Source organism: Oreochromis niloticus, linkage group LG10 (assembly GCF_001858045.2).
Source record: "Oreochromis niloticus isolate F11D_XX linkage group LG10, O_niloticus_UMD_NMBU, whole genome shotgun sequence".
NCBI classification, from domain to species: domain Eukaryota; kingdom Metazoa; phylum Chordata; class Actinopteri; order Cichliformes; family Cichlidae; genus Oreochromis; species Oreochromis niloticus.
The window spans coordinates 21,909,969-21,937,253 of NC_031975.2; the positions used below are offsets into that span (position 1 = coordinate 21,909,969).

The window sequence follows — 27,285 nt, forward strand, 5'->3', positions numbered from 1 at the left end:
AAGCTTGAACACAAAGCATCACTGGTGCACCCTTTTTAAGAAAAAAAAAAAAATTTCACTGCGTTTTACATCTGCACAAAAAAAGCTTTCTGTGATGTAATAAATATTTAAATATTTTCCCAACTTCTGTAAGATTTTTCTTTCAATTCGTTTTTTGATGACCGAAAAATAGTGCTAATAACCCTGTACAAACTGTACAGCGGTATTTAATTGTGGCAAGTGGGTGAGATAATTGATTGATTTTTTGCTACTTTAAGATAACGCCACCAAGACTTAGATGAGCCTATGACTTTAGGTTCCACGTGGAGAGCAGTGTGAACAGGGACAGGGATATTTTATAAAATATAATTTTAATTCACCCTCAATATAACCAGATAAAACATAGGTTGCTCTGAATAAGACATAAAAAAAAATGCTTTCACCAGTGCTTGGAGGCAACGAACAAAAACAAAAGATCCTAACAAGGGAACCATGGTGTCGCAGCGGTAGGCTATTATTACCGCGACAAAGGGACGCCTTTAGCCTACGTGGGGCTGTGTGAGGACACAGTGTGTGACGTAAGATGCGTGTACATATTTTTATTTACACATTTCATCGGTGACATGCAATAATTAGTTAACTGCTAATTAATTAATCCTTGCATGTCGTCGATTAAAAGGCCACGGTGTTGGCTACAGTTTTATGCGTTTTTTTTTAAATTAGTGTTGTTTTCTTGGGTTTTTTTTTTTATTTAAAAAAAGAAGCGTCATCAGTTTCCGGGGAAAGTCCGCCAGCATTTCACTTTCAATCCAGATGCGACGGCACGATTTAAATGTAAACCAGTGTAATTGTTTTATATTTTATTACAAAACTTTAAAATATTTAATATCGATCGGACTGTTTGTATATAAGAAGCTGGATTCAGGAAGCTGTAAGAACAAAACTGACCACAGCGACGAAGCACGCAAATGGGAGTTACTGGTAAGGCTTGCGTAGGAATTTTGCCTGAAGGGCTGAGCAAAGCAAAAGTGAAACCGAATGGAGAACACAAGCTAAATGTTTCATTCTTTGCTCAAATCCACTCGAGCTTTAATTCATATATGGATGGGTTTTTTCATCTTTTATGCGGAATATATTGATGGAGGCACATGTTAAGGTGAGTTTTTCTTTTTCTTTAAATCTGCATACTCGTATCCTTTCGCCCCAGATGGCGGCAGTTCTGGTTTTTCAGCCTTGATGTAACTGGAATAGCTGTAGCTTACATCACTTCACTGATATGAAATCGGTATTCAATGCAACTTTCTCTGTCAATTCTTGGCGTGCTATTAATGAGGAAATTATAAAGAAACGTGATATGCACAGAAAACAAAACATGAATCGAGGAACACCAAAAAATAGGCATCGTGATGCTTCACAGACAGAATGTGAATTATCTTTTTTCCTGCCCCATCTTTTCCCCTCGGTGATGAATCTTAAAGTGTATTTATTCGTTACTCTTGACTGTTCTCAGTATTTAATTCCACTTTGACATTTTAATGCTCAAAAGCCTAAATGAAAACATTTGTGCCTTTTATGTACATCTTGACTGACACATACATCTGTGCAGTGGCATCTGTTTTCATTATGACTCTTTAGATTCTCGGAAAGACGGAAAATTGCTTTCTAGGCCCTTAAGCAGCTAAACCGCTGAATCAAACTATTCCTTCATTACAATGCTGATCTTAAGGGGTTTTAGCAATACGTTAAGAATATTTCATAGATTTCTTTCAGTTTCCAAAAAAAAAAAAAGCCTCTGGGTTTGTATTGTAAATCTTCTATAGCTGTGACTGTTTAAATGGCTGCTCACAGGCAGTCCCCTATTTGGATAATACTTCTTCTACAGCTGTACTATATATACTTCACCACTGGTTGTCGCCAAAGTCAACTATTTCTTTTTTTTAAAAAATTGTTTTTGTAATATGTCAAAAATATTCAATGTGTTTAACTTCCGCATTTTAATTTTAGCTTAGTGGTTAGAGTTAGTCAAATTTTTACTGTTTTGCAATAAAAAAAAATACCAAACAGTTACAAATAATTAAGAACAATATATACAATAACAACATAACAATAAAATATACAACTGTGTATTTCATATTATATTAGATATAATATTTTGTGTGGACGAGGTGGTCGACACCTCGTCCACACAAGGTGTCGACATACTTGTGTGGACGAGCTTTCATAGCTTTCATAGCTTTTGCATATAGTGTTTACTAAAGTACACAGTTTTTGGCACCATGTGAAAAACCCAGTTAAATGTAATTTGATACATATACAGAACATCTACAAAATAGGACGCTGCAAAATGTAAAAACAGATTCTAATGATTTGCAAAAAAAAACCTCATTAACCTATATTTTATCCTCAATAGAACAGAATAGAAAACATATCATATGTCTAAAGTTAGACAATGTCCCACGTTTAATACAAAATGTAACATTAAATGCATAACTGATGGTATGCGGATACATGAAATTGGCAGCTTGTATTCCTTGTAAGGCCCCAGCTGTGCTGAAAGCTATATTTTAGCGCTTTTAGAGCAACATATGTTCCCTTCCAGATGAAGTCTTTTTTTATCACAATAGTATGTCTTTGTAGAAAAATCTGGGTACTGACCTGCCTTTCACCAGCTGAAAACATTTGGACCATTATGAAATGAAAAGTATTACAAAGACCCTGGACAGTTACGCAACTGGAATCCCATAACAGACAAGAATTCTTCTCCCAGAAGTCCAGCAGCTGGTCTCTACAGTTCCCAGACACTTACAGACTGTTGTCAAAACAAACTAGGATGCTGCACTGAATTATAACACATTTATAACTGAGTCTTACATTTTGTAACTTGTACATAACAGAGTGAGTTTAATATTTTGGCTGCTCGCTCCACTACAGGGCTATGTAGCTTGGCCAGGAAATGTGGAAAATAGAGATAAAATCTTTTGTTTGTTTTTCGGTTTAAAATTCATAGATTGCTAGCTGATGAGCTCTTGCAGTCTAAAAGTGGAAGATAGATTGTTAACACAAACTTGGAGTAATTAGGACCCTACACCACCGGGCAGAACTTGTTCCCTCTAAGCCTGAAGGGAAAAAGAAGGAACACACACATGTAAAGGAAGCACTGAAAACATGCGGTTATCCTAACTGGGCGTTCATAAAGTCAGCAAAGAGGCACAGAAAAGAAGATCAGACACCAGCGAGGGAGGATAAGAAAGACAGACGCAACAACGTTGTCATCCCCTATGTAGCCGGTGTATCAGAGAAACTCAGGAGAGTTTTCTCCAAGCATGACATCCCAGTGTACTTCAGACCCAGCAACACACTCGGACACAAACTGGTTCACCCGAAAGACAAAACTCCAAAACACAGACTTAACAACGTGGTGTATGCTGTACAGTGCAGCGAGGAATGCCCAGACCTCTACATTGGCGAGACCAAACAGCCACTTCACAAGCGCATGGCACAACATAGAAGAGCCACCTCCACAGGACAAGACTCAGCAGTCCATCTGCATCTTAAGGATAAAGGTCACTCTTTTGAGGATGCCAATGTTCACATATTGGACAGAGAGGACAGATGGTTTGAAAGAGGAGTGAAAGAGGCCATCTATGTCCACTGTGAGCGACCATCTTTGAACAGAGGCGGTGGTTTACGACACCAACTGTCTGCCATCTATAATCCAGTTTTGAGTTCCCTCCCCAGACGCCTTAACGCCCACTCACATCCTGGGCCATCTGACCTCAGGAATTCACATGACAAGGTGGGGCCAGGTTTCACAATGGGCTCACCCGAAACCCTGGCTGATTAGGTCCCACACCCGCTTTCACACCTGGGCGCATGTGATTAGAGGATCACCAGGGGGTCCTTTGTCCCTCCTTGGGGGGATACTCCCACTGGGTTTAAATCTGGGACTCTCGGCCATTTGACCTTAGAACTGAAGAAGCTTCTCGGATGAGAGGTGAAACATCTTCAAGCAACTTAAAGAAGTCCAGACGCTTTTCTTTGCAAACTCCTTTGACTACGATGACCTGGATGACTGAGAACCTTCACAGACATAGATTGTTATTCACTGATTTTTTTTTCCTGGATTGTTTAGCCCTGCGACAAACTGGCAACCTGTCCAGAGTGTACCCTGCCTCTCGCACTGAGACAGTTGATGGATGATTTTTTCTTAGTTAGGTGGTATGCCATTTGAGTGCTTTTCCATTCTGGACTTAGACAGGAACTTTCATTACATTGTACTTACTTACTTAGATTAATTCTATCACTTACAAAAGCTTTTGAAGCTTCAAAATAATACTACCGTCTTACTTCCAGGTATAGAAGTATTTTACTGTGAAGTATTTTTACTTGCGTATTTGACACTTTTGACACTTTCTACACTGCTCACCCATTTTTTCCCGCTTATCCAGTTCAAGGTCGGGGTGCAGCTGGAGCCTATGCCAGCTGTAAACAGGGAAAAACTGGGGTATAGCCTTGACAGGTTGGTTGTGTAACTTGCTAACACAGAGAGAGACAGAGCACCATTAACACCAGCACCCAGTTTAGAATCACCAGTCAACCTAACATGCTTGGGTTGACCAAGGTCAGTGGATTTGAACACAGGACCTTTTTGCTGTGGCATAAAAGTGCAAATAACTGCCGCAATGTACCACTCTACTTTTTACTCCTTTTATTCCATTACATCGATTTTATAACTTAGTACCTTGGAACTTTAATGACTGTGATGCAGACAAATTAAAAAAATTTAAAAACACATAAAGAAAAATTAAATATTTTTAATCATTTCTTGAAAGAAAAGCTACAAGCCAAAAAAAGTGTATATCCCCCCCTTTATGAGGTTTGCCACAAAGTAACTGATGACACATAAATGCACAAAACATCGGAATTCAATTATTTTCCTTTAATTATTTTGATAGGTTATGTTTTCTATAAACATAACATTCTATTTATATTTGTATTCCAACACTTATTAACACTAAAGTAATTTAATGAGCATTAGCATAACTTTCAATAACAAAACATGCTGATACATTTATTCTAAATTCTTGGGGGGTTTTTGTACCACTTATCAACCACACAGGCCAAACATGCAATTTAATAAATGAACACCAGATGTCACCATTGGTCAAGACTTAAAGAACCACAGCATCACTAATAACCAGTAGGTGGCACTAGAGACCTTGTTAAAATGGCTTTGATGACTGTGTTCTCTATATGGCATGTGAAAAGGAAGTTTTGTGGTTTGAGTGTTAATGATGGGCTGAGTACTTGCCCTCGTTTGCTAATCATCTGACGTTTATATTTTGCATGTCTGCTAACATGTACAAGACAGCAGGGCACAACAATTCGCCACATAAAAGCAGTCTTAGAGCATACAGTTTTCTTTGTTTTATTACAATCAGTCTGCAGAGCAGCGTGATGAGTGTCCTACATTAAAAACAGGAAATGAATTGTCTGAACTGGAGCAGTGATAGATGTGTTACTTTGAACCCAGCCTGCCAGCAGCGACCTTTACATAACAGAGTTACAGGAACTCTTGTAGCAAAAACATAAGATGAAGCAAACTTCTCCATGCTGTCACCAGGCAAAAGCTCTGCTCTGAAAGCCTTTCAAAAGCATTCAAAGTAGGCAAAATATATTTAAAATGTGTATCCGTGTCATGGCATAAGAATGCTTAAGCTTTAGGTATGCTTTTGTCTGGTTTCCATATAATCTGATTTGAAGTGGAATGCTTCCTTCATCACTTATCATCAGAGAATGCATGTAGATAACAGGCAGCCATCGATACCAACAGACAGCTTTTAAGTTATCAGAAGCAAAGCAATTGTGTTTTGTTTTGGGGGGTTTTGCATGTTAAGTTTGTGACACCTAGGAGGGCTGAATAAGTCATCGTGGTAACAATCCAAAAGTTTAGCCATTATTTAACTGTGAAGGTGCAGCATGCTTAACCCAAGTAAATGTCAGTATTGAGTGACTTTTTGAACCCTAGAAGTTTTAAGTTCTCTTTGATGTTTATGCTCACTGCTAAGTGGTATGACACCTTAACTCAGAGACACACCACAAATGAGTGAGTGTGTTGCATGCCATGATTTTAAATCCCAGTAGGGTCGCAAATTCAAGGGTTTACGCTGATCATTACTCGTTTAGTAAAACCATGACTGCACGACTTACAAACAGCTGGCAGTGAGTGGGTGGCATTCACCTAGAAGTAGTAAACCACAAACAACATGTTATCTAATCATTTATGATCTTGCTAACTGGCAGTGTGTGTGCAAATAGTCATGAATACTATGACTCTTACAGTAAAAAACACATGTGCATCAACTCTCAGGTCTCAACATTTGGTGATACATCTCCTTCCACTATAAGATAAGGACCGCAAACTCAAATAGGCCAGTAACTCCCTCGGGTAGAATTTGTTTTGCACTGTTTCTTATGTGGGTTTTTTAATTGCTTTTTTTCAGTTTGCTGTAATGGAATGATAGAAAAATCATACTCTCCTTCTGTTTTGTGTAATTTTTCTGTGATATCTTATAGACCTTATCTTATAGGCTAGGCTAGGTGTAGTGATGCCAGGTTTGGACACTCAAATGCAGAGAGTCGTTTGCAAGTATAATGTAACCCATATCTGATGAGCAGAGAGTAAACTTGTGTCTGTGAGCTCCTCTCATCCTCACTAAAGATGATAATTCATAAAAGAAGTGGTTTATTAAAAAAAAGAAGAAGAAAGAAAGAAAGAAAGAGAAAAAATAGCATTCATTTCCCCCCCAAAAAAGCAACTCTCCTGCAAAAAATGCTTTGAGATGAGTTTTTGTTTTGATGCTGTGGTTGCTGCGGCTTCTTCTTACAAAGCTGAAACTTTAAAGCCTGGTGCAAAAAAGCAAAACAAAAAAAAAAAACATTCCACTGCGGCTAAACCACGGCTCAAATGAAAGCGTGAAAGGTGAAGCCTGACTTCCCAACTCCAGGCAGATTTATTAGAAATGCCTCGTCTTCCCTCTGAGCAGCACCATCTACTGGCCAAAGGACAAAAATGCAAAGCGTCTGCTTCTCTCAAGTCACGTGATTTAAGAGAAATCGAGCCTCCAGTTTAGAGCAGGTCACATTGAGGCTGACAGTTACACAGACCGTGAAAAGGGCTTGACTCAGCAGGTGCTTTTTTTTTATTGCATTGGGTGTTTGTCCACTTTTATTTCGCTTATCTGACCATTTATATGAATTATGCAGTGCATATTTTCAACTTTTAGCTCTGAAATTATTTGACATCTGCCACAGATGGCAGTTTTGGGTTCAGTATGTCGTGACATCGACAGGCAACAGTGTTATAATGAGGGGACGTATTTTTTAAAACTAGATGCTCTTATTGGGGTTTATTCAATCACATACGTATGTGTAGCTGCATGTGTAGAGTTTCTCTTGCAGCACAACCAGATATAGGGCTAGGGACATCCAGCCCTAGGCTAACATTAACGGCATACAGGTCAAAGAATAACACATATGTCTGCTATGTCCAAACAAACAAAACTATGAGGTTTGTTTTTTAAACCTCCATATTTATCTTTAACTCTGTTTGCTATCTTTGTTGTTGCTGTTTTGGCTTCATAGCAACAACTTTGTTCACCTGTGGCCACACCCACACACCAGATGGCACGGCAGCACAAAGACATTTCGAATGATGGGTGATTTCGGGTAAACAGGATATTTATTGTACACACACAGACAAATAAAGAGTGTATTGCTGACACCAAGGCCTCAGCGTTGGCACATCACGTCAAAGTATTCTTGACCTCATTCTCATGTTGACACATTTTTTTATTTATTTATTTTACTACTATTATTTTTATCAGCAGTAGATTTGATATCACGAACAGGGATCTAGAGACATTGGAAACTGGACTGCAAAAATAGGGAAAAAGTTCAGGCAGTCACTGGGGCGGTGGTTAGTGTGTGTAATGGATCCAAAAGTGTGCGGAAGACTTTATGTTCTCGAGGAATAGTGAGGAAGACACTTTGACTTCTTAAGTAACACATTCCTTGGGAGCTGTCACGTCTTCATGCTCAGGAATGCCAAAATTGTCCAAAACAGTTTACACCCTGTTACAGCCGCATAGATTGTTTATCAGCTTTACTGTGCCAATCACTATAATGCACATGCCTGTTTGTTAAAGCAGTTTGGCAGGCTGGATTATAACATCATTCACTGGCTCATAAAACAAAAGATATTTTTTTCTCTGTTTGCATGCCACCTTAATGGAGAATTGTTGGCATTACACACACAAAATCTGTGATGATGCAGGTTGGGCTGGTATCATTACTTTAAACAGACAAATTACAGTAAGAAGGTATTGCTCCTCTGGACATCACCAGCTGTCACTGCTCCCAGGCCTTTATTGTTTTAAGTTAACTAACAAAGTAAACCACATTTTGCTCTTGTTTTGTTTAGCACAGCAGTGTTTCTGTTTACCTGTGTGACTTCATCAGAAATGATTGCAGGAAAAACATGCATTTTCTTGTAGAAGGAATATATATAACTTTGTTGAGAATACCCACATGGCATAGTAAGCCTTTAGATGATGGTAGTCTCAGAAAGATAAGTCATTCATGAAAGATGACTTGTTTGAGTTGTGATATAACATTACTATTTTTATTGCACTGTTGATTGTGAGGTGCTCTCCTAATAAAAGAAGTCCTCAGGATGTTTTTCACTTATGGTAACCACATGTGACTAGTGATTAATATCCACCTGTTGACTGGGCATAGCAGCATTTATTTTGCAACATAATGTGGTAAAATATGGGTGCTATATCATCCTGCCACTAAATGACATCCACTTCCTTTGTGCGTCTGTGTGAGAGAGCAAGAGACAGAGAAAAGCAACAGAAAGGATTTTGTTCTTTCCAGTAAATGAGCCAACTCTAGTAAACTGCCTTCTCCTTGGTGTCATCTCTTTCACTCATTTAGCTACCCTCCCAACCAAAAAACAACATGCATGCGCATACACACACACACACACACACACACACACACAGCTTATAAAGCATCGAACCAATATGTGGCCAGAAAACAGCCAAAACCATGTCAGCAGCCTTGGCTTATCACACTGTCTTACCCTTCCTCACTCCATCCAAATCTCTTTATCTCTGTCACCCACGCCTATAATGCTCCCACTCCTGTACACCCACATGCACACTTGATTGCTTTTGCACATCGTCAACTTTTTTGGCATACAGGTAACTCCTGTTTACAAAGGTATGACAGTCAAACAGGATGTGATTTTACTTAATATGAATGCTTGCGTGACTTCTCTCTCTGTGTTATGTATAATTAAATTGAATTTTATTTTATTTTATTTCAAGGCACTTTGTCAGTAAAGACCCAGCTGCGTGGAGAAAGACCCAAATAATCCAAAAATCCATTTCGTGCAAGTCCTCGGCAACAGTAAGGGAAACAAACGTTTATCCAAACCTGACTCAGAAAGACAGTCCTTCTACCCTGACTGTTTGGGATTAGATAATAGTGAAGAAAGAAAAGAAAAAAAACTAAGAAACAATATGAATTATTAGAAATTAAAACTACTGGCATATAAAAAGCACTCCAATGCAAACTTTGCATCTTTGAAAATCTAACTTGTGAGCATGTGGAGAGTATTAGTACCTTTAATACTTAAATTAACCAGACTAAAATGATTGAAACGCAACTAACTCACCTTTATTATCGTGTTATGTATCATATTATTGGGTTATTATAAGTGCAATTATGTGTAATCTGCCTTTTATTTTACTATTGTAAATTATCCAGCTTGCAGTAGGTTAAATAACTATATAAATAGCTACGACTAGTAAGCATAAGGAGTGTAAATCTGCAAAAAACAAAAAATCAAAAGTTGATCATCAAGAATTAAAAACAGGAATATTTCATATTCACGCATGAACGTGTTTGAATTTTAATGCCAAAATGAAAACAGATGAAGAAAGAGTTTCCCTTTTTACCGCTTTGTTCAAAAGACTGCGGCACTGAGAAACATTAGTAAATATGTAAACAACCATTGACATGAATGAAGACCGTGATTGAAACTTTTTTATTTCATTTTGAATGCCATCCAATTGAACCTTCATTCAACCTTAGAAATGGCATCAGTTGAAATTTGATACGTCACTGTGACAACAGTTGCTCAGGGTTTTAGATTACTTCAAATCAGAAAACGTTTTAATTAATGGATGTCATTTTTACGTTTCTGAACACACAAGGACGAATCAGCAGACAAATATAGTGTCATGATAACAATAAAACATGCAGAAGTGGAAGTTTGCTGTATTCTGTAAGCATAGGAAGCCAATTAATTATTGTGTTGTTGTTCTCTGGAACCAGTGTAAAAGAGGGCAGCCTTCTCGTGAGTGTTTATCAGCTTTTTTCAGTGGGAACAAATACACACACGCATTAGAAATCTTTAAAGAACTACAAACCTAAGCATCTAACCAAGATACTAATTTCAAAAAATTTGAACTTCAAATCCCAGTTTGACAGTATTTGTTCTACACTTGGTGGTTACTCCTTTACTGCAAAATACCACATCAGTGCGATGTGGCATGGAGGCTAGGTTAAGATGTTTTTGAAGTCCAGGTTGTTTTCATACCAGCCTTTAGCTTGTGCGTATTTTTGAGCTGGGTGTTTCCCGCTTACTCTTGACAATACTTCAAAGATTCTCTGTGGGTTGTATGTCAGGTGAGTTGGCTAGCCAGTCAAGTGCGGTAATAACACGAACAGCAAACCTTTAGTCATGGTTTTGACCTTGTAGGGAGGTGCTAAGTACTGGTGGATAGGGAAACAGATGGAAGCATAAAGTGCTCTAGAGTCTCCTGGTAGATGGATGCTTTGGCTTGTGGCTTGATAAAACAGTGGACGAACCACCACTATGTTTTATGATATAGCACCCCAAATTATCACAGAGTGGGGAAGCTTCACACTGGACTTGCGATATGCTTCTCCACCCTTTCTCCACGCTCTAGGAACTTGATTTTCAAATTACATACAAAACATACTCTCACCTGAAAAGAGGACTTAGAACCGCTGACCAACAGTCCAGTTCCTCTTCTGTTTAGGTTAGATGCTTTTGGCATTGTCTCTGGCTCAGGATTTCCGTTTTTATTAGAAACGATGGTGGCTCTTCATGCACTGACGTCAACCTTAGTCACTATTTAATCACGCCACACATTGCCATGACTAAATTGATTAAATTGTGTTCAACCAACAGATTGTCACGTTAAATGAACACATTTCTATTTTGCAAATCAACGATGCACCTTAGCTGACTTTTTTCAGCAACGACCCTTCGTGTTTTTGTTACGCAAATGATATTCAGTTGTGCGTGTCATTCAAACCCCAGAATGGTGCCAGACTATCTGTCCCCCAGGAGTACGTTAATGTTACAAAGAACTGGATGGGAGACAATTGTCTTGTCTTTACATGCCTGAAAGAAATGAAGTTCTTATCTGTGCCCCTGACAACTTGGTGTTTAAGTCAAGAGTTTATTTTGCTAAATGCACTGACCGTCTTGTACAAACTTGTTTTTTATCATTTGTGAAGCATGGCAAGGTTAAATATATTGCGCCTCAATGTGAAATGGAAGTGATGATGCAGTGGTTTGTTTTATGACTCCTTGGTTATTGTCATTTGTTGTTGGCTGTTATCCGTGCCGAGATCATCCCGAGATCAACTGCAAACAGTCCAGACCGCTACTGAAAGCTGCTCACGAGGTCCCATGTAACACCAATTCTGTCTTCTTTACACCAGCTCCCGTAAAATTAGGGTCCAGTTTAGCATTTAGTGATTACTTTCAGCGCGCTTCATGGTCAGATTCCTCCCCATATCTACTACATCCATTCGTAAGTGCAGGGACAGCTGATCAGTGCTTGTTGCCGGTAACTCGACTCAGGTAGGGGCTGTGCTTTTGAGGTTGTGGCTCCCAAGTTGTGGAACTCACCTCCATTGGAATTAAGATATGTGGACACTGTTCACAGCTTTAAAAAGAAGACATAGCTGTGCAGGATTGTTTTTTTACCTTGTTTTATCCATTGTTATGGTTTTAATTGTTATAGCTTATACTGTGTTACACTTGTTTTTTATAAGTGCTATATAAATGGACTTCACTTACTTCTGGGACTTATAATCTTTATGGATGGTGTAGATGATCATCTTCTAGAAAACTGTCTAGTCAGCAGTTTGTGGTTGGATTGTGGTTGCCTCTAATGAACTAGACTGAGAGATAAACAGCATTTATACTGTTTGAACAGTAATTAACTTATACGTACTATTAAATATTCTATTATTTATCGGTACCATATTTGTGACTTTCATGAGTTATATGACATAATCATTCAAATTAAAACAAAAACACCTGAAATCTTTCACTTTACATATAACACTTACAAAATGCAAGGAAGTTTCCCCTTCTTGATCAAACATTTTTCATGATATTCTAATTTTTCTGAGATGCACCTGTAGTCTTTATGTATGTAATCTTATCTGTGTGTGCATCGTTTGGTTCAAAGTCCAGGTAAATGCAAATTTCCTTTAAACACCTGCACTTTTTTTTGATCCGTGCATTGTGTTGAGGCCAAGGATGCACAGAAGACAGATTCAGAGTTAAAAGGGTTTTTTTAGCTGTTTCGCACCTCATAAATGTGTAGAGCGCTCCCATATATCTGTAAACTCTGTCACACCAAGCTTTATCCCATTTAACACTTGGCAAGAGGTGGAGTACACCTTTGCACCTTACATTGCTTACATTACACCTACAACCATCACACAAAATGGCACCAACCGGCTAACAAGTGTAAACCCACAGCCTTCTTCCTGTGACATGACAGAGGCCACCTGCTCACCACCATGGCTGTGCACCACCTAGTCTTTGATTTACCTCAAAAATATACACTAAGAATATATCTTTTAAAAAAACAGAATTGCAGAAGTTAGAGATTTTTCCGCTTTTTTCCGCTTAGTAGCCATAGTCGTTTAATAATATCCTTAATTGAAGCAGCAGTTTTTAGCAACTTTTCACTAGCCCTAGCTGATATAAGTGAAGGACACATGCACTCCTTTTTCCACTCTGTCGTGATCACACTTGACCCACTTGATTGGTTAAAGGTTAAACTGGATATTATAAAAATGTAAAGCCTTGTCTGATTTAGATTAAACCCTGGGAGATGATACGGCTCGTATTTTGTTTTACAGGGTGTCGTATCCTGAAAGTTTACTGCAATCATCTTTTGTTTGAAACCACAGGCAGTTCTGGTGTTTCCAGTAAATCAGCCGACCAATATTTCACTCTCTCTAACACACAGTCACTCTTTCACTCCCTCTCCTTATCTCTATCAGACACACACCCACATCCACTCACTCACAGACACCTGCATACCCACAGCGTGCATAAATCAGTCTCAGTTAAAGCAGTCTTTCTTCCTCTGCGTATGTGACCAGCTACCAAAGTTCAGTTTTTTGTCATACGTCACCAATTTGCAGCAGTTATCTCGGGGCACTTTGTTATTATTATCTTCATTTTACGGTAAACATCTTAGAATAATAAAGATAGAAATCAAATGACTGCCTGTATCGAGGCATTAAAACATGTTTTAATAGAATGAAACCTGCAGCAGAGCCAAGCTCGGGAAGGTCAACTAGCAGTTAAGGTAAAGGGAATGTAAAGAGAGAAGAAAGGGCAATAAAAAAGACAAAGGAGACAATAAACAAAGTAATAATAAACATTTTATAGGTGAACGTTCATTCATCAGTTCATCTTCATGTACATATTGATGTATTGAACCGCTTTGGAGGTTTTGAATTAGGTTAGGGAGAAACCTACATATTTTGGCATTCATTATCATAGCAAGTGTACTTTGAGAAACTTTTAAAAAGTTTACTATCTTAATTGTGCATTTTTGCAGTTGGTTAACAAAACTCTATTTTGCATGTTAATAATAGTAATAATTAGAAATATTGTTTATTTTAGGTGCATTTCAAAACATTGGAGGTCACCCCGCACATACATACAACATACATGCATACATAGAAGAAGAGACAAAGAAACTATGCGTCAAGTCAATGAGACAAGTTTACAATATATAAAATCATTAAAAACTGAGGATTCATGTGACAGGATGAAAACATGTTAACTGAAAATGGTGGAAGAAAAGAAATTGCATTAAAGGAAAAACAGTTAATAACAAAAACCAAATATTTATGTGAGCAAAATGCAGCACCACTTGTCTCTGTAGCTCACAGACAATAAGAATCTGGGGTAGTTGCCACAAACTCAACAGTCTAAAGAGCAACCAGCGTTAGGTACTTTGAGTCTGCCTTGAGCCCAAAGTTACACAGTAGTCTGTACTTCAGCATACAGGCTTGAATTAACCTTTTAAGACATATACATCAGTCACCATCTGTGCTGTTAAAAGGTGCAAAACGCAATATGTTAGAGTTCGCAACTGTTCAAACAGGTCAGGTCAGGCACTTTGGCAATGTTTAAACAGGCATCGCTACTGGGAGAAATCCCACAGTCCAGATGTCTAAGAAGCCCTCTAAACATTTAGTATTAACTTGCAACGTGCCCGCTTTACATCACCAGCAGTTACTTTTTCCTTTGTTGCTTGTTGTTGGAGAATGTTATTCACAATATATGGTCTCTAGTTATGTTAGACAACAGTAGATGAAGCGGCTGTGTTTTTATTTTAGTTATTTTTTTTATTTCTCTTTAAGCCTACAATTTGGTGGGCAAATTAAATTACTTCAAAATTGTCTTGGAATCAGATAATTAGTAATATGAGCTAATTACATTTAGCTCATATTACTAAATGTAGTTTGACATATATGAGCCTCTATATCCAATGTGTATTTGGGACCTTGCATGTACCAGGTTGGACCCCATTTTGTCTTCAGAGCTGCCTTAAATCTTCATCACATAGATTCAACAGATACTGGTACTGGTTACATGATCACACAGTTGCTGCAAATCTCTCAGCGGCACATGCAAATTTCCTGGTCCACCACTCCCAAAGGTGTTTTATTGGACTGAGATCTGACAAGGCTATTTGAATGCAAGGGAACTTGTCATGTTCAAAAAAACAGTTTGAGATAACTATGAGCTTTGTGCCATCACAAAGCAGTGTGAACCACTGATACAAGACAGGACAATCCATGCTTTCGTTGTTTAAGTTCTGACCCTGCCAGCCCAATGTTGCCGAACAAATCCGGACTCATCAGACACATTTTTTTAATGGTTTTGAAATTTTGGCGAGCCTGTATAAATTGTAGCCTCAGATTCTTGCTCTTAACTGACAGGTGATCCACACAGTGAGGTCTTCTGCTGCTGTAACCCATCTGTATCAAGGTTTGGTGTTGCTCTTATGCATAGCTTGGTTGTGATGAGTGGTTAATTGAGTGACTGTTGCCTTCCTTTCAACGTGAAGCAGTCTGGTCGTTATCCTCTTACCTTTGACCTCTGTTGTTCTCTTTTTTGGACCATTCTTTGTCAACTCGAAAGACGGTTGTGTGAGAAAAACCCAGTAGATCCCAATCTTCGGACCAACAACTGTTGCTATGTGATTGGCTGATTAGATGTGTACGTTAATGAACAGCTGAAAAGGTGTACTAAAGTGTAATAAAGTAGTCTATATACATAAACGGTTAGGATGAACTCAAGTCCATTGTTAATCAAATGACCCCAAATGGAGATTGTACTTCCATAACTACATACACTCAGTTTTTATTAGCTCTATGTCCCGAAAGTGTCAGGAAATACCTCTTAGCTGTGATTTCTCTAATCCTACACCAGAACATTAAATCATCTAAAAAATCATCTTAATCCAGCGCATGATGAAAACAAAATCTATTCTACCAAGCTATTTTTTAGGAGCGGATGTTGAAACATGGAGCATGGATCACAAAGATAAGCCCCCCAATTGGCCTTCTACTCATTCTGCTTCCTGCTATTGTTTTCAGCTGCTCAGAATGAAAGTAACAACTTCTGCCAAACGAGTGCTGGGATACAGAAGTTATGTCAATATAGTTCCTCCAAATTGTCTTCTAGATTATGTATTGTAAGCAGTTCTGCTGCAGGGAATATTGGCTTTTTGGGTTAATGTAACAAACAATGTTAATGTATTCATAAAAACACCCCAAAGCCTACATAGAGCTGAAATCGAGCACCTTAAAATTATTTTTGATCCTCAGTATATTTTTGTTCTGCATCTGGTTTCACTGGTTTCATACAAAAATTAGGTGGAGCAAATGTTTCCAGAGGATACTCCAAGTATGAGTGGCGATCGTTTTGGAATGTGTGTGACTTATCAGTATCATGTAATGAGACAGCAGAGCCTTCAAGTGTGACTCACTGTGAAACTAATGGCTAACTGCTGAAAACTCGTTTCTTTTGGTGGCTTTAGAGTCTGACTAAGAGTTGGAACCCAAATTGAAAAGACACCGACTGGGAGCGAGAGGTGACGGCCTTTTAAAAATCAGACACGGTCCAGCCTGTAGCTCAAGATGTCTGATCAGCGACAAATATTTCTTTTAATTTGCGTCTTTTTTGTTAAATAAACGAATCCACTTGTGTGAAGAGTGTGTTCACATTTAAAGCATCAACGAAATACATTTTTACATTCGCCCATTTATAAGAGCAGTTTGTTGTTCTCAAGAAACACTTTGTCGTTGTTGAGGAATTGTAGTTTAAAATAGAAAGGACACCTGCAAGGATAAGTTCAGTTACATATCTTAGCATAAGGTAAGTAATTAAACTCATGTAAGGACAAGTTTAATTGCAAATGCCACGTCAATCATTTCAGCTTTTATGACGGTTCTACCATCATCCATTTGTGTTTTCTCTTCGGGCTGGTATGCATGTTACGCATTCGTCCAGCCTTAGAGCTTAATCCTGACTTTAAATCACACAAGCTGAGATCGTCAAACCTGAAAATCCACCCGCTCTGGTTCGTTCCATGTTACAGATGTTTGGCTTTTCTCCTTTTGTCCTCAGGCTTCAGGTACTAAAGATTTAATTAATCCAGGAATACCACACCCCTGTTTAATTAAAAGTTCATTTATTATTTCTAATATTTCTAAAATGTGATTAATAAGGGCAAATTTTGTGCACACTGGCAGTAAGGTGGCTCATGACCAACACTGTTGCATAACAGCAAAAGGGTCACGATTTTAAAACTTTCGTGCTCTTTGCCTGTTATTCCCATAGTGGAAAACATGCAAGAGAGATTCTTACTCTCAAGAGTTTCACTTCCTGGTTTAAATAAATAGACTTATAACTCATTCTAATCTGGCGCCTTTTTTTATAGTGCAGAACATGCATAGTACAGGGTGGGGTAAAATGCAAGTGAATGATTTCGTTAGTAGGCTAATCACTATGGAGTGTACATGTATGTAGGTATTTGTACTAAATCACTGTCATTTTAAATCAAAGCAATACAGAAGTAGAATTCATCTATCTGCAACATGCAACCTCTATTTTCTGTAAAGGCATGCAAAGCATGGTGGTGATTTTACAGCAGTTACAGTAGTCTTTATGAGACCAAACATTACGTTTTCTGGTGAGAATCTACACTGCTGAGAGGCGGATCAAATAACAACTGTGCAGCAACCACAGATGCTAATGTTGGACTTCCTCAACGGCTACAGTAACCTAATTCTCCGAATGAAAATATTGCGGCCTGATTATGTGAATACAAAACTTATTTTATGTAACAACTTGATCCAGATTATGAGAAAAAGCACACGACTTTTCCCTGAGGCAACTCTGCAAATTTTTTGGTGTACGGTGTGGGTTGTGTGACGCAAAGAATGTTCAAAACAGTCGTCCTTTACAGAAACTCCGTATTATCTCTGTGATTCTAATCACTATGTCTTTCATATGAATCACGGCTGATGAGTTGAAAGAAAAGGTAACAGAACTGTGGCAGTTAATTAAGCAAAATATGCATGGAGCTCATCATTACATGTCTGAATAGCTCTAACAGAAGTAGGCAAATTTTCAGAGGCACGATGTAATGAGAATTGAAAAAAACAAAAAAACAAACTAAGACATTCAACCTAGACGCTGAGGGAAAGGTCTGACTGACGGTTGAATGATGCAGTTTCCTGTTAGAGAGTAACAAACACAGGGCAAAGAGTGACTTAATAGGTGGAGTATAAAAAGCTGCAAACACTGCAGCACTTTACCTCCTGTTGATACAGTCAAGCCTTATTTACTTATGATTTGCTCTTTGTTTGGGTTTTTTATTAGGAATTACTTTATTTATCTTTTGATAAATTTGAAAACCAGAATAGAAGAATTATGGAAAAGGTTGTATTGTGCAATCAAAGGAAACCAACACAAGATGGCTTGAACTGCAGTAATGCTAATGCTGTTTTTGTGTAGTGTAATTCTACAGAGCCCACAAAAGGCCATAGTTTGGAGGTTTATCCTGGATTATTTCTGCATCCTTTGCAATGAATTTCACATGCCATTTTATCAGTGTAAACAACATATAGCATTACGCTGAGCCAGCAGTGCACCCACACAAATGCTACACGCAGTCAGTGTTATACTGTCTAGCTGCTGGGTCACACCCACAATCAAAACAGTTACAGTCAGAGTTTCAGAGAAAGCTGTTAGGTGCATCTGTATGGTCTGATGTAATCACAGCTCTGACAGTGGCCATGGACAAAGCTGGTGAACATGTTTCCATAATGTTATTTCTCTCATTATTTCTCTCTCAGCCACAACAGTTGGTTCAGTGGCACATTCAGCAGCACTGGTTGATCCGTTGATAAGAATGAGTTTTAAATTTCTTTTAGTAATTTTTCTGTGAGGTTTAATCCAGAAAATATAATTCAGTTAGTGACATTATGGGGGTTTGTTATCTTTATAATGTATTTACCATCAGCTGTGTAGACCGTCATCACCTAATGGATGTTCATCCAAACTGTTGAATGGAACAAATACGTTTTAGCACATCTTTAAAGAATGGTAGCACAAAAAAATCTCACCTCAAGCCATTTATTTTTTTTAAAAATACGAAGTAGAAATGCTCTAAAAGGCGCCAACCTTACAAGCATCAATGATTCACCCTTTGATTCATGGTATCTGGCATGATACTTAACCAAGGAGTCTAGTGCGCCCCCAATAGTTACACCAGGGATGGGGAATGCCAGACCTCAAGGTCCAGTGTCCTGCAGGTTTTAGATATCACTCTGGGTCAACACACCTGATGATCAGTTCATTCCCAGGCCTCTGGAGAACTTCAAGACATGTTGAGGAGGTCATTTAGCCATTTAAATCTGCTGTGTTGGATCAAGGACACATCTAAAACCTGCAGGTTTTATATTTGCTCTGTATCCATAATTTAAAACATGGCTACAATTTATGCAATTTATGTAAGCATTCACCACCTGTAGGGCCTTACAGGCTATAGTGATTAAACATAAAAAATGTTTTAGTCTCTATGGCCGGTGTAAATATTTATTAAAAGTTCTATTCTGCTCCTAAGTTAGGAATATGTTAAGTTTTAACATAAGAGTGGATTATTTTTAAAGCAAGCTTCAAATGACCATCTGAGCAGCTGTGATTTTGATTAAGTCTACATTGGCTTCATTTATCTGCCCCAGTTTGCAGCTTGATGTTATGAGTGGTGGTGAAAAAACTTATACGAATTTGGTTGGGAGGATATTACTGACTTCACCCACTTAGGGAAAAGTACTAGGAAAATGTCAATAACCTGCATAACCTACAATGTTTGCACTCGACTTGCGGTCAAACCATCTTAAAAGTCTCTCAAGCAAAATAAAAGAATTTATTTTCTGGTCTCATTTTACTCAGATTTGATCAAACTTAGCTTTGGGAGTTAACCGGATAATGGTCAGTTTGAAAAATACACCACAAGCTTTCTGAGCCTCGGTGAGTGAGTGAGTGAGTGAGTGAGTGGTACAGCACAGGCATTAATCTGGAAATATTTTTCAGATTGCCTTCCATCCTGAGCCCCAAAAAAGCATTTTGTCAATCTTTCTATTTATTTGTTTTTATGTGTATTAAGCAGATTTTTGAAAAGAAAGACACAAAGTCACACATTTATTTATCTCTATTCATATGAATACGAATACTACAAAACTGGAAAAGCAGAAATCAGTAAGAGAAAAAGAGATAATGATCGAACATTGCCTAAATTCCTCACAATGGGTTATAGATGACAAAACAAGTTTCTACACGCTGTCGTAGTATATCCTTCTGAAACAGGGATAATTGTGTCTCTTATTTGTTTTTTTACAAACCCTATTTGCAAGACAGTCTCCTAAAAACTTGCACTGTACACATTTGAACTTTGAGCTGGGACAGATAGAGTTTGTTCATCGACCACTAAAAAATCTTGGAGAATTTGCTGCAATGAAGGAAACCTGGAGATCAATAATTGTTTCATATAATTCACTATCAGTGACTTGTCATGCTTGTGCAATGTGAGTTCCTGTGTTTGCTTTTCCTTGTGTTCATTATTGCCATAACATTAAATATTCTAAAATTAGAATATTTCATATTCTATTTTCTATTCTATTTTATACTGTACTAATGAAACTAATCCAAAATATCTGGATTTTACTCTTACTATACAGTCATAGTAAAAAGAATGGACACCCTTTTAAATTCAGGAGTCAATCAGGAGACAGTAAAAATTCATCAGGTCCTTACCAAATTTAAATTATTTTAAATACAAACTCGGATTAACAATAAGACATGACATATTACATCATGCCATTGTTTCACAACAGCGAAGCCAACGTGCAGACATAGTGTGTGAAAAACTAAGCACAGCACATGGTTCAGTAGCTTGCAGAAAATAATTTATTTTGAAGTAATTGCTTTCGGTGCAATCTTATCAGTGTTTCACATCATTATGGAATAATTTTGGCCCGCTCTTCTTTACAAGCTCTCTTAACGTCCCGCCACAGCATTGCAGTCCAACCAACGTCTGGATTTTACCTGAAGCAATGCAACATCTTGATTATTTTCTTTCTCAGCTGTCATATTGTAGATTTGATGGTGTGCTTGGCACCATTTTCCTGTTTTATGAGCCAGTTTTCGGCCAGACTTTTGCTGTTTGCATAACATTTGCCTACAGAATCACGGATTGCAACGTGGCCAATTTCTGTGGCTGCAAACCAAACCCAAATGATCACCCCTCGTCAAGCCGTGAGGTGTGCTATGAAGTGTTTTTCTGCTGATAAGCTTCGTATTTTCCAACTATGGCACTGTACATTAGCGCCAAACATCTCCACGTTGGTCTCGTCTGTCCAAAAAACGTTTGTTCAGATGCAGCTTTGCAAACTTAAGCTGTGCTCCCAGGTTCTTTTTAAAGAGAAGACATCTTCGCCTGGCAGCCTTTCCAAACAAGCCATACTTGTTCAGCCTTTATTAAATTTTAACTGTCACAAACTTAAACATTGACGTCTTTCCTTCTTGACATCTTGAAACACACCTAATTACTCCAGACCAGCAAAATGCCACAACTTTAATCAATTAATCAAGCGCATTCGACTAGCAGCACTAGGCTGCGACTTGCCCTCTTTGGTTCTATAGTTCTAGTTTTTCACACACTGCTTCTGCATTTTGGCTTGACAGTATGTTATACCGCATGCTTTTTAGTTCATCTGAGGTTTCAGTTAAATCATTTTAGAACCTGCTAAGAATCGGTTTATTTTTATTGATTTCACAACAACTCCTGCTTCGCTGTAATATTAATAACTTTTAATTTTTGAGTCATATTAGTCTTTGTCACAAGACTGAAAATCCTAGGGAAATGCCAAGCCAGCTTGATTTTACCCTGCTGGTTATTGTGGTATGTATGTGTCTAGAAGCACTTAGAGGAAGTAACTTCACAAGCATAGCTGTGTCGTTAAAAAAAAAGAAAGAAAGAAAAGAGAAAAAACAACTTTGGTTGAGCTTCACTCTAAAGTGGTTCAGAATGAAGCATCATTAAAATTAGCACAAAACAAGTCTAATGGTTGTGCTTGTTAGGTGGAAAGCACCAGAGATTCACCAAGTGCATTACCAACACACACGGTCCCCTCCCCCCCTCGGCCCTCTCTTGTGGGTTTTGCATGTTAGATCTCTTCGTGGCCGTGTCATCTATGTAGGGAGGAAGAGTTTTGCATCGTCTGCATCCCTCCCTGAGTGCTACGCCCTTTCCTGGCCATGGGATAGTGTTAACGCCTGTATTTCTTCAGCACGTGATCGAAATTTTAAGCACATTTTAGTGTTTCTTCTTTAAAGTTATCTGTTGTTTCACATCCCAACACAAACCATTTTCTCTTGGCAAACACAGTTCCAATGTGCTCTCCAAAGGTGGACCAAAGAGCTTATTTGATATCTTATTTTGCACCTGATGTGGCTCTTATGGTTGGCAGTGAGTCATCGCCTGAAATTTTAGGGTATTACAGCCAGCCATGGCACCAGTTTGCTTTTTTCAACAGACAGTGTGTGGCGTCAATCTGATATATGTTAGATTAATGTTTTATTAACTTTATCTACATTTGTGCAGCTTAAAACAGAAGTGAAACATGATCTGTGTTAATTTTTTGCACATCTTATTCGTCACTTTTTACACAGAGATTTTATATACTTTGTAATAAATCAGCCACGTTTTAGATTAGGCTGGAGTTTCTCCTGAACTCTCATATTTATCCAATGATTCCACACATTCATCCGAACAGTCACAAGCAATTTTTTCAGCCTTCTTTCAAAAGCATATCCATTCTCCTTCAGCTGCCTTTCACTGGTCTGAATCATCATGGTGTTTAAGGAGGGTCTGAGGTCTTCTGGGACAGGTTATCAAAAATGAGCATCATTTGATTGATTTCTACGTAATCTGATCACATATAATACACATTCTACAAAACGTTGTCTGCATGAATAAAAAGCTTATAACTGTGCCACAGTGCTCCGCCTTAAAATTGTTAAATTTAAACCAATTTAATTAATTAATTAAAATATCTGCCATCTGGTGCTTCTAGAGTTGTCTTGAATAAAAACATTTTTGCCATCCGTGTGTCAAAATTTAAGGTTAGATCACAAAAATTTCAAGTTAGCTCTTCAATTTTGAGTCATTTTCTCAGATGTCAAAATTTCAAGATAATAAGCTGAAAATTTGGTCTTATGTGTTGAAAAAAATGTTTTTCAGTGGCAGAAACAGGCTTCCATACCCTTGACAGTCAGTGGTATCAACATTTTATTGAAACTAAGTGTGCTTCTGTGACATATTTAAGCTTTTGTAAAGGGATAACAAAGCGAAAATGCATTTATTTAAGAACTGCAGACAATAAAGAGAACCGCATGCTTTAGACAAAATCACAATGGTGTCATGTAACAGGAACTAACCTAAAAATGCACAACCTTCCCACCTGGTGATTCACTACTGTTTTTTTCCTCTTTGTATGCACGATGCACTTTCAATGAATTCTGGTAAAACTATGTTTAGATCGGGGTCATGTTAACAATCCATTAAGATTTGTCTTATATTCACCAAGATCATCAAGGTCAACATGATGTATTGGTCAACAATTGACAGAAAGTTTCACATTTTCCACTTTTATTACGTAAACAAAGTATATAAGAACTAACAGAACAAACAAGAGGTCATGTGTTGCGATAGCACCAGGTGGATTATGTCATTGCACTCATATATAACAAGTAAGAGTTGTTAATGGTCTGTCATACTGGCAAGATAAAAACGCCATTTTTTCCATTGCCTTTCTCCCAAATCGTTTTGTAGAGGGATGGATTAAGTCATTTGCTGATGTTTAATTATGTTAATAAAAAGCCAACACTTTCAGAAGGTAGGCTTCATATTTATCCATACTTTCTGGGATATACCCGAGATGTAGATATAGACGCTCGTGCTAACAGAGATACGCAGGGTTTGTGAAATGAAGCAGCAACATCCTTCCAAAAGAAACTATGATTCTTGTTATAACCGTTTAAATAATGCATGTACAATGTTCCTGAATAAGTATATTTTTTTAAACAAAATAAACATGATCAAAACTTTTTTCACCTGATATTTATTATTAAAAATTAAAAAAAATGTTACCAAACAATGCAATGTATGCTTCACACGTACTCTATCTGCGTAAATAAAAAAAATAATTATGCGGTGGCACGGTGGTTAGCACTGTTGCCACACAGCAAGAAGGTCCTGAGTTCAATTCTACCATCAGGCCGGGGTCTTTCTGTGTGGAGTTTGCATGTTCTCCCCGTGTTTGCGTGGGTTCCCTCCGGGTACTCCGGCTTCCTCCCACCGTCCAAAGACATGCAGTTTGAGGGGACAGGTTAATTGGATAATCCAAATTGTCACTAGGTGTGAATGTGAGCGTGAATGGTTGTCTGTCCCTGTGTGTTGGCCCTGCGACAGACTGGCGACTTGTCCAGGGTGTACCCCGCCTCTCGCCCTATGACAGCTGGGATAGGCTCCAGCGCCCCCCGCGACCCTGGAAAGGATAAGCGGGAATGGATGGATGGATGAGTTTCAACCAGTCAAATAACAAATCCTGCACTTTACACTTGTTAAAATGTATTTAAAAAGAACAAAGGGGACAAAATAATATATAGAAAATACAAATAAATCCCCTTAAAAGTAAATACAGCCAAGAGAGTGAGCTGCTGTGGTGTAGGTTTGTGTTTGTTAGAAGGTAGTGCGTCTTGTTTGTGTGCTTCAAAAACAGCAAACTTAACGTTCAGCATGGGTGTCCTGATAAAACCAGCACCTATTCAGTTCAGTTTACCAAATTGTAAATAAATAAATGAATATTTGGTACATTCAGAGTTTGGAAATAATATTCAACTAATGATAATTAGTCCATTCTAAACAGGTTTCTACACTGTAGTAATATGTAACTTTTTGCCTGTATAATCAGCATTAGATTCACCACTTTCTTACTGAAACCTTTCAGTTCTTGATACATTATAAAGTGATTCCTTAAATTATGTGTCTGCACTGAAACTGGAAATTTTGTGGGTAGGAAACCTGAATAAAAAGGGTACAAATCTTGCACTTACATAACCAGTGACCCTGACGTTTGTTGGTTAAATGCTAACTTATTGCAAAGGCAGTTTAGCTTACCAGCTTGTGTGAATTGGACTGAATGCAACATAGATACTGCTCCTTATTGTACTAGGGAGCTAATAGTGTCAGGAGTCCCAGCAGAAAATCTAGTTTCAAATGCATAACAACGCATTACTTACACCACATTTGCCGCTTGCTAAATGCTTTTTCTTTTTTGCCTTGAAGTGCTATTTCTCCATCTTTGACCTCTAAGTGTTTGTTTTGCCATTACAAGGTTTATGTTGGTACTAAGCAGGTGCCATTATTTCTTTTTTGCAGTTCCTGCTGGTTCCAATCATCTTTTCATCATTTAGAGACTGAACACAACGATAGCAGTTAAATTCACGTGGACATGATTTAACATGAATATTGCCTGCATGACATAACTGGCAACATGGAAAAGATTCTTTGTGTTGTCGGGTTTTTATACATTAAGTTAAATAGAGAAAATATATGCCGTTTATGTTGGAAGTTTGCCTTAAGATAAGCTGGAAATGTATTTAATCATTATTCTTTGTTCTCTCTCTCCCCCTTTTATTTGTTCATTTTCTTTGTTTTGTTTTGGTCTTGGTTTTTTTCAAAGGATAATCTTCAGTGGATCAAAAGTAGCCCTGGCATGGTTCACCTCTACATCAAAGAGCAGACAAAGGACAGAGTCTGATGGTTGTCTGTCTACAAAAGAACTATGTCTTCAGCAAAGAGGGAAACCAACAAGGATATGTCTAGAAAAATATATGTTTATTTCGACATACAGAAAAATGAAGTTTGCAGTCTGTGCTTATAGTTTCACATCTTGTTTTGCGTGTATGTGTGTGCGTGGTTTGTTTCCCAGATGGTATTCCAGTCTCGAGTTTGAAACCACAGAAGCTCGCACACCGTCTGTGTATCTTCATGGTGTAGCTTTTGACTGTTTAAAACACGATGTGTTCAAACTCCTGCTGCTGATGCCGTATTGTCACGGGACTTTGTACTCACAAAAAGTCATGAACTACAACATCGTAAACCGAACAAAAGGTGTTATTTATGAGCAGCTGTCATCGGGGGGTGACATCAACCTAACCTCTTTTTGATTAGTTAATTATTATTTGTTTATTATGTAGTCAAGTTGTTGCGTGACACCTCACGTTGCCATGTGCAGCCATTTTTTTAAAAAGACAAAAAAAAGCTGTATGCAAAAGAACTCGCTAACGTGTAACTCAAAGCTTCTTTGTGTCAGTGAAACCAATCATGTTCTTCTACTATGTTTTGGACAGCATCACTACATAAAGTTATTTTGTGCTTTTTTTATTATATTACACTGGTCGGGAAATTTCCTATACTTTATCTAGTCATTAATGTCGGTAACTGCACTAACAGCTGCAGGTCATTTTCACAGGTGTTTGATCTCAAAGGACTAAGGAAACGTTGTATTTTCGAACTCCCATTGAAGTACACTTTTATAAGTTTATAAGCACGCTATAAGACTATAGCAGCCGTCACAGGGTGAGAGGTGGGGTACAAAACTGTCAGAAGCTTTTAAGATAACTGTAAGTTTATAATTGATTGCACATTAGAAGCAGGTGAGTGTTAACATAAATGTTCATTTTATACATTTTTTGTAATAAAGTGGAATAAAAACACATACTGGAGTCTTGTGAGATTCAGTTTTTTATATTGTGACTTGTGAGATGCTGTTTGTGGATATAGCTGTCTCTGCCTCTCTGCAGATAAAGCTACCTTGACTGTTTTTTTGAAAGTGAATAATTGTGTTGGTATTTCTTCAGTTGTTTGGACGAAACTTCAGTGAATCATTTGAAAGGCATCATTATTGATGCTTAAGCTGTAAACACAATGTTTTGAATTCCTTTTGTGTTCGTGGTGCCTCAGGAAAGGAGGGTAATCACGTCACAAGAACCTTCATCAAAAATAAGATCAAAGCATTATTTTTATTAAAAAAAACATATGCACATCATAATGAATGACATGAAGTAATTTACAATACACATAAAGACTAAATTACTTCTTTTCCCTTTGATTGTTGCGTAACCTCTATTAAATCTGGAAACTGCATTGAAAGCAGGCGCTGAGAAAATCTCACTATTATTCACAGAAAAGTCAAAAACTACAAAAAAAGTTTGAATACATTAAGTGTATTTTTGAA

General features: G+C 37.9%; 1 long non-coding RNA gene across 1 annotated transcript; it reads left to right on the plus strand.

Annotated features, from left to right (window-relative positions):
* The first annotated feature begins 966 nt into the window (after positions 1 to 966).
* LOC102081840 (uncharacterized) lies at positions 967 to 26,773 on the plus strand. The gene is made up of 2 exons (XR_266689.1): positions 967 to 1,135; positions 25,729 to 26,773. It is a non-coding gene; the product is annotated as an uncharacterized LOC102081840 (long non-coding RNA).
* The last annotated feature ends 512 nt before the right edge of the window (positions 26,774 to 27,285 follow it).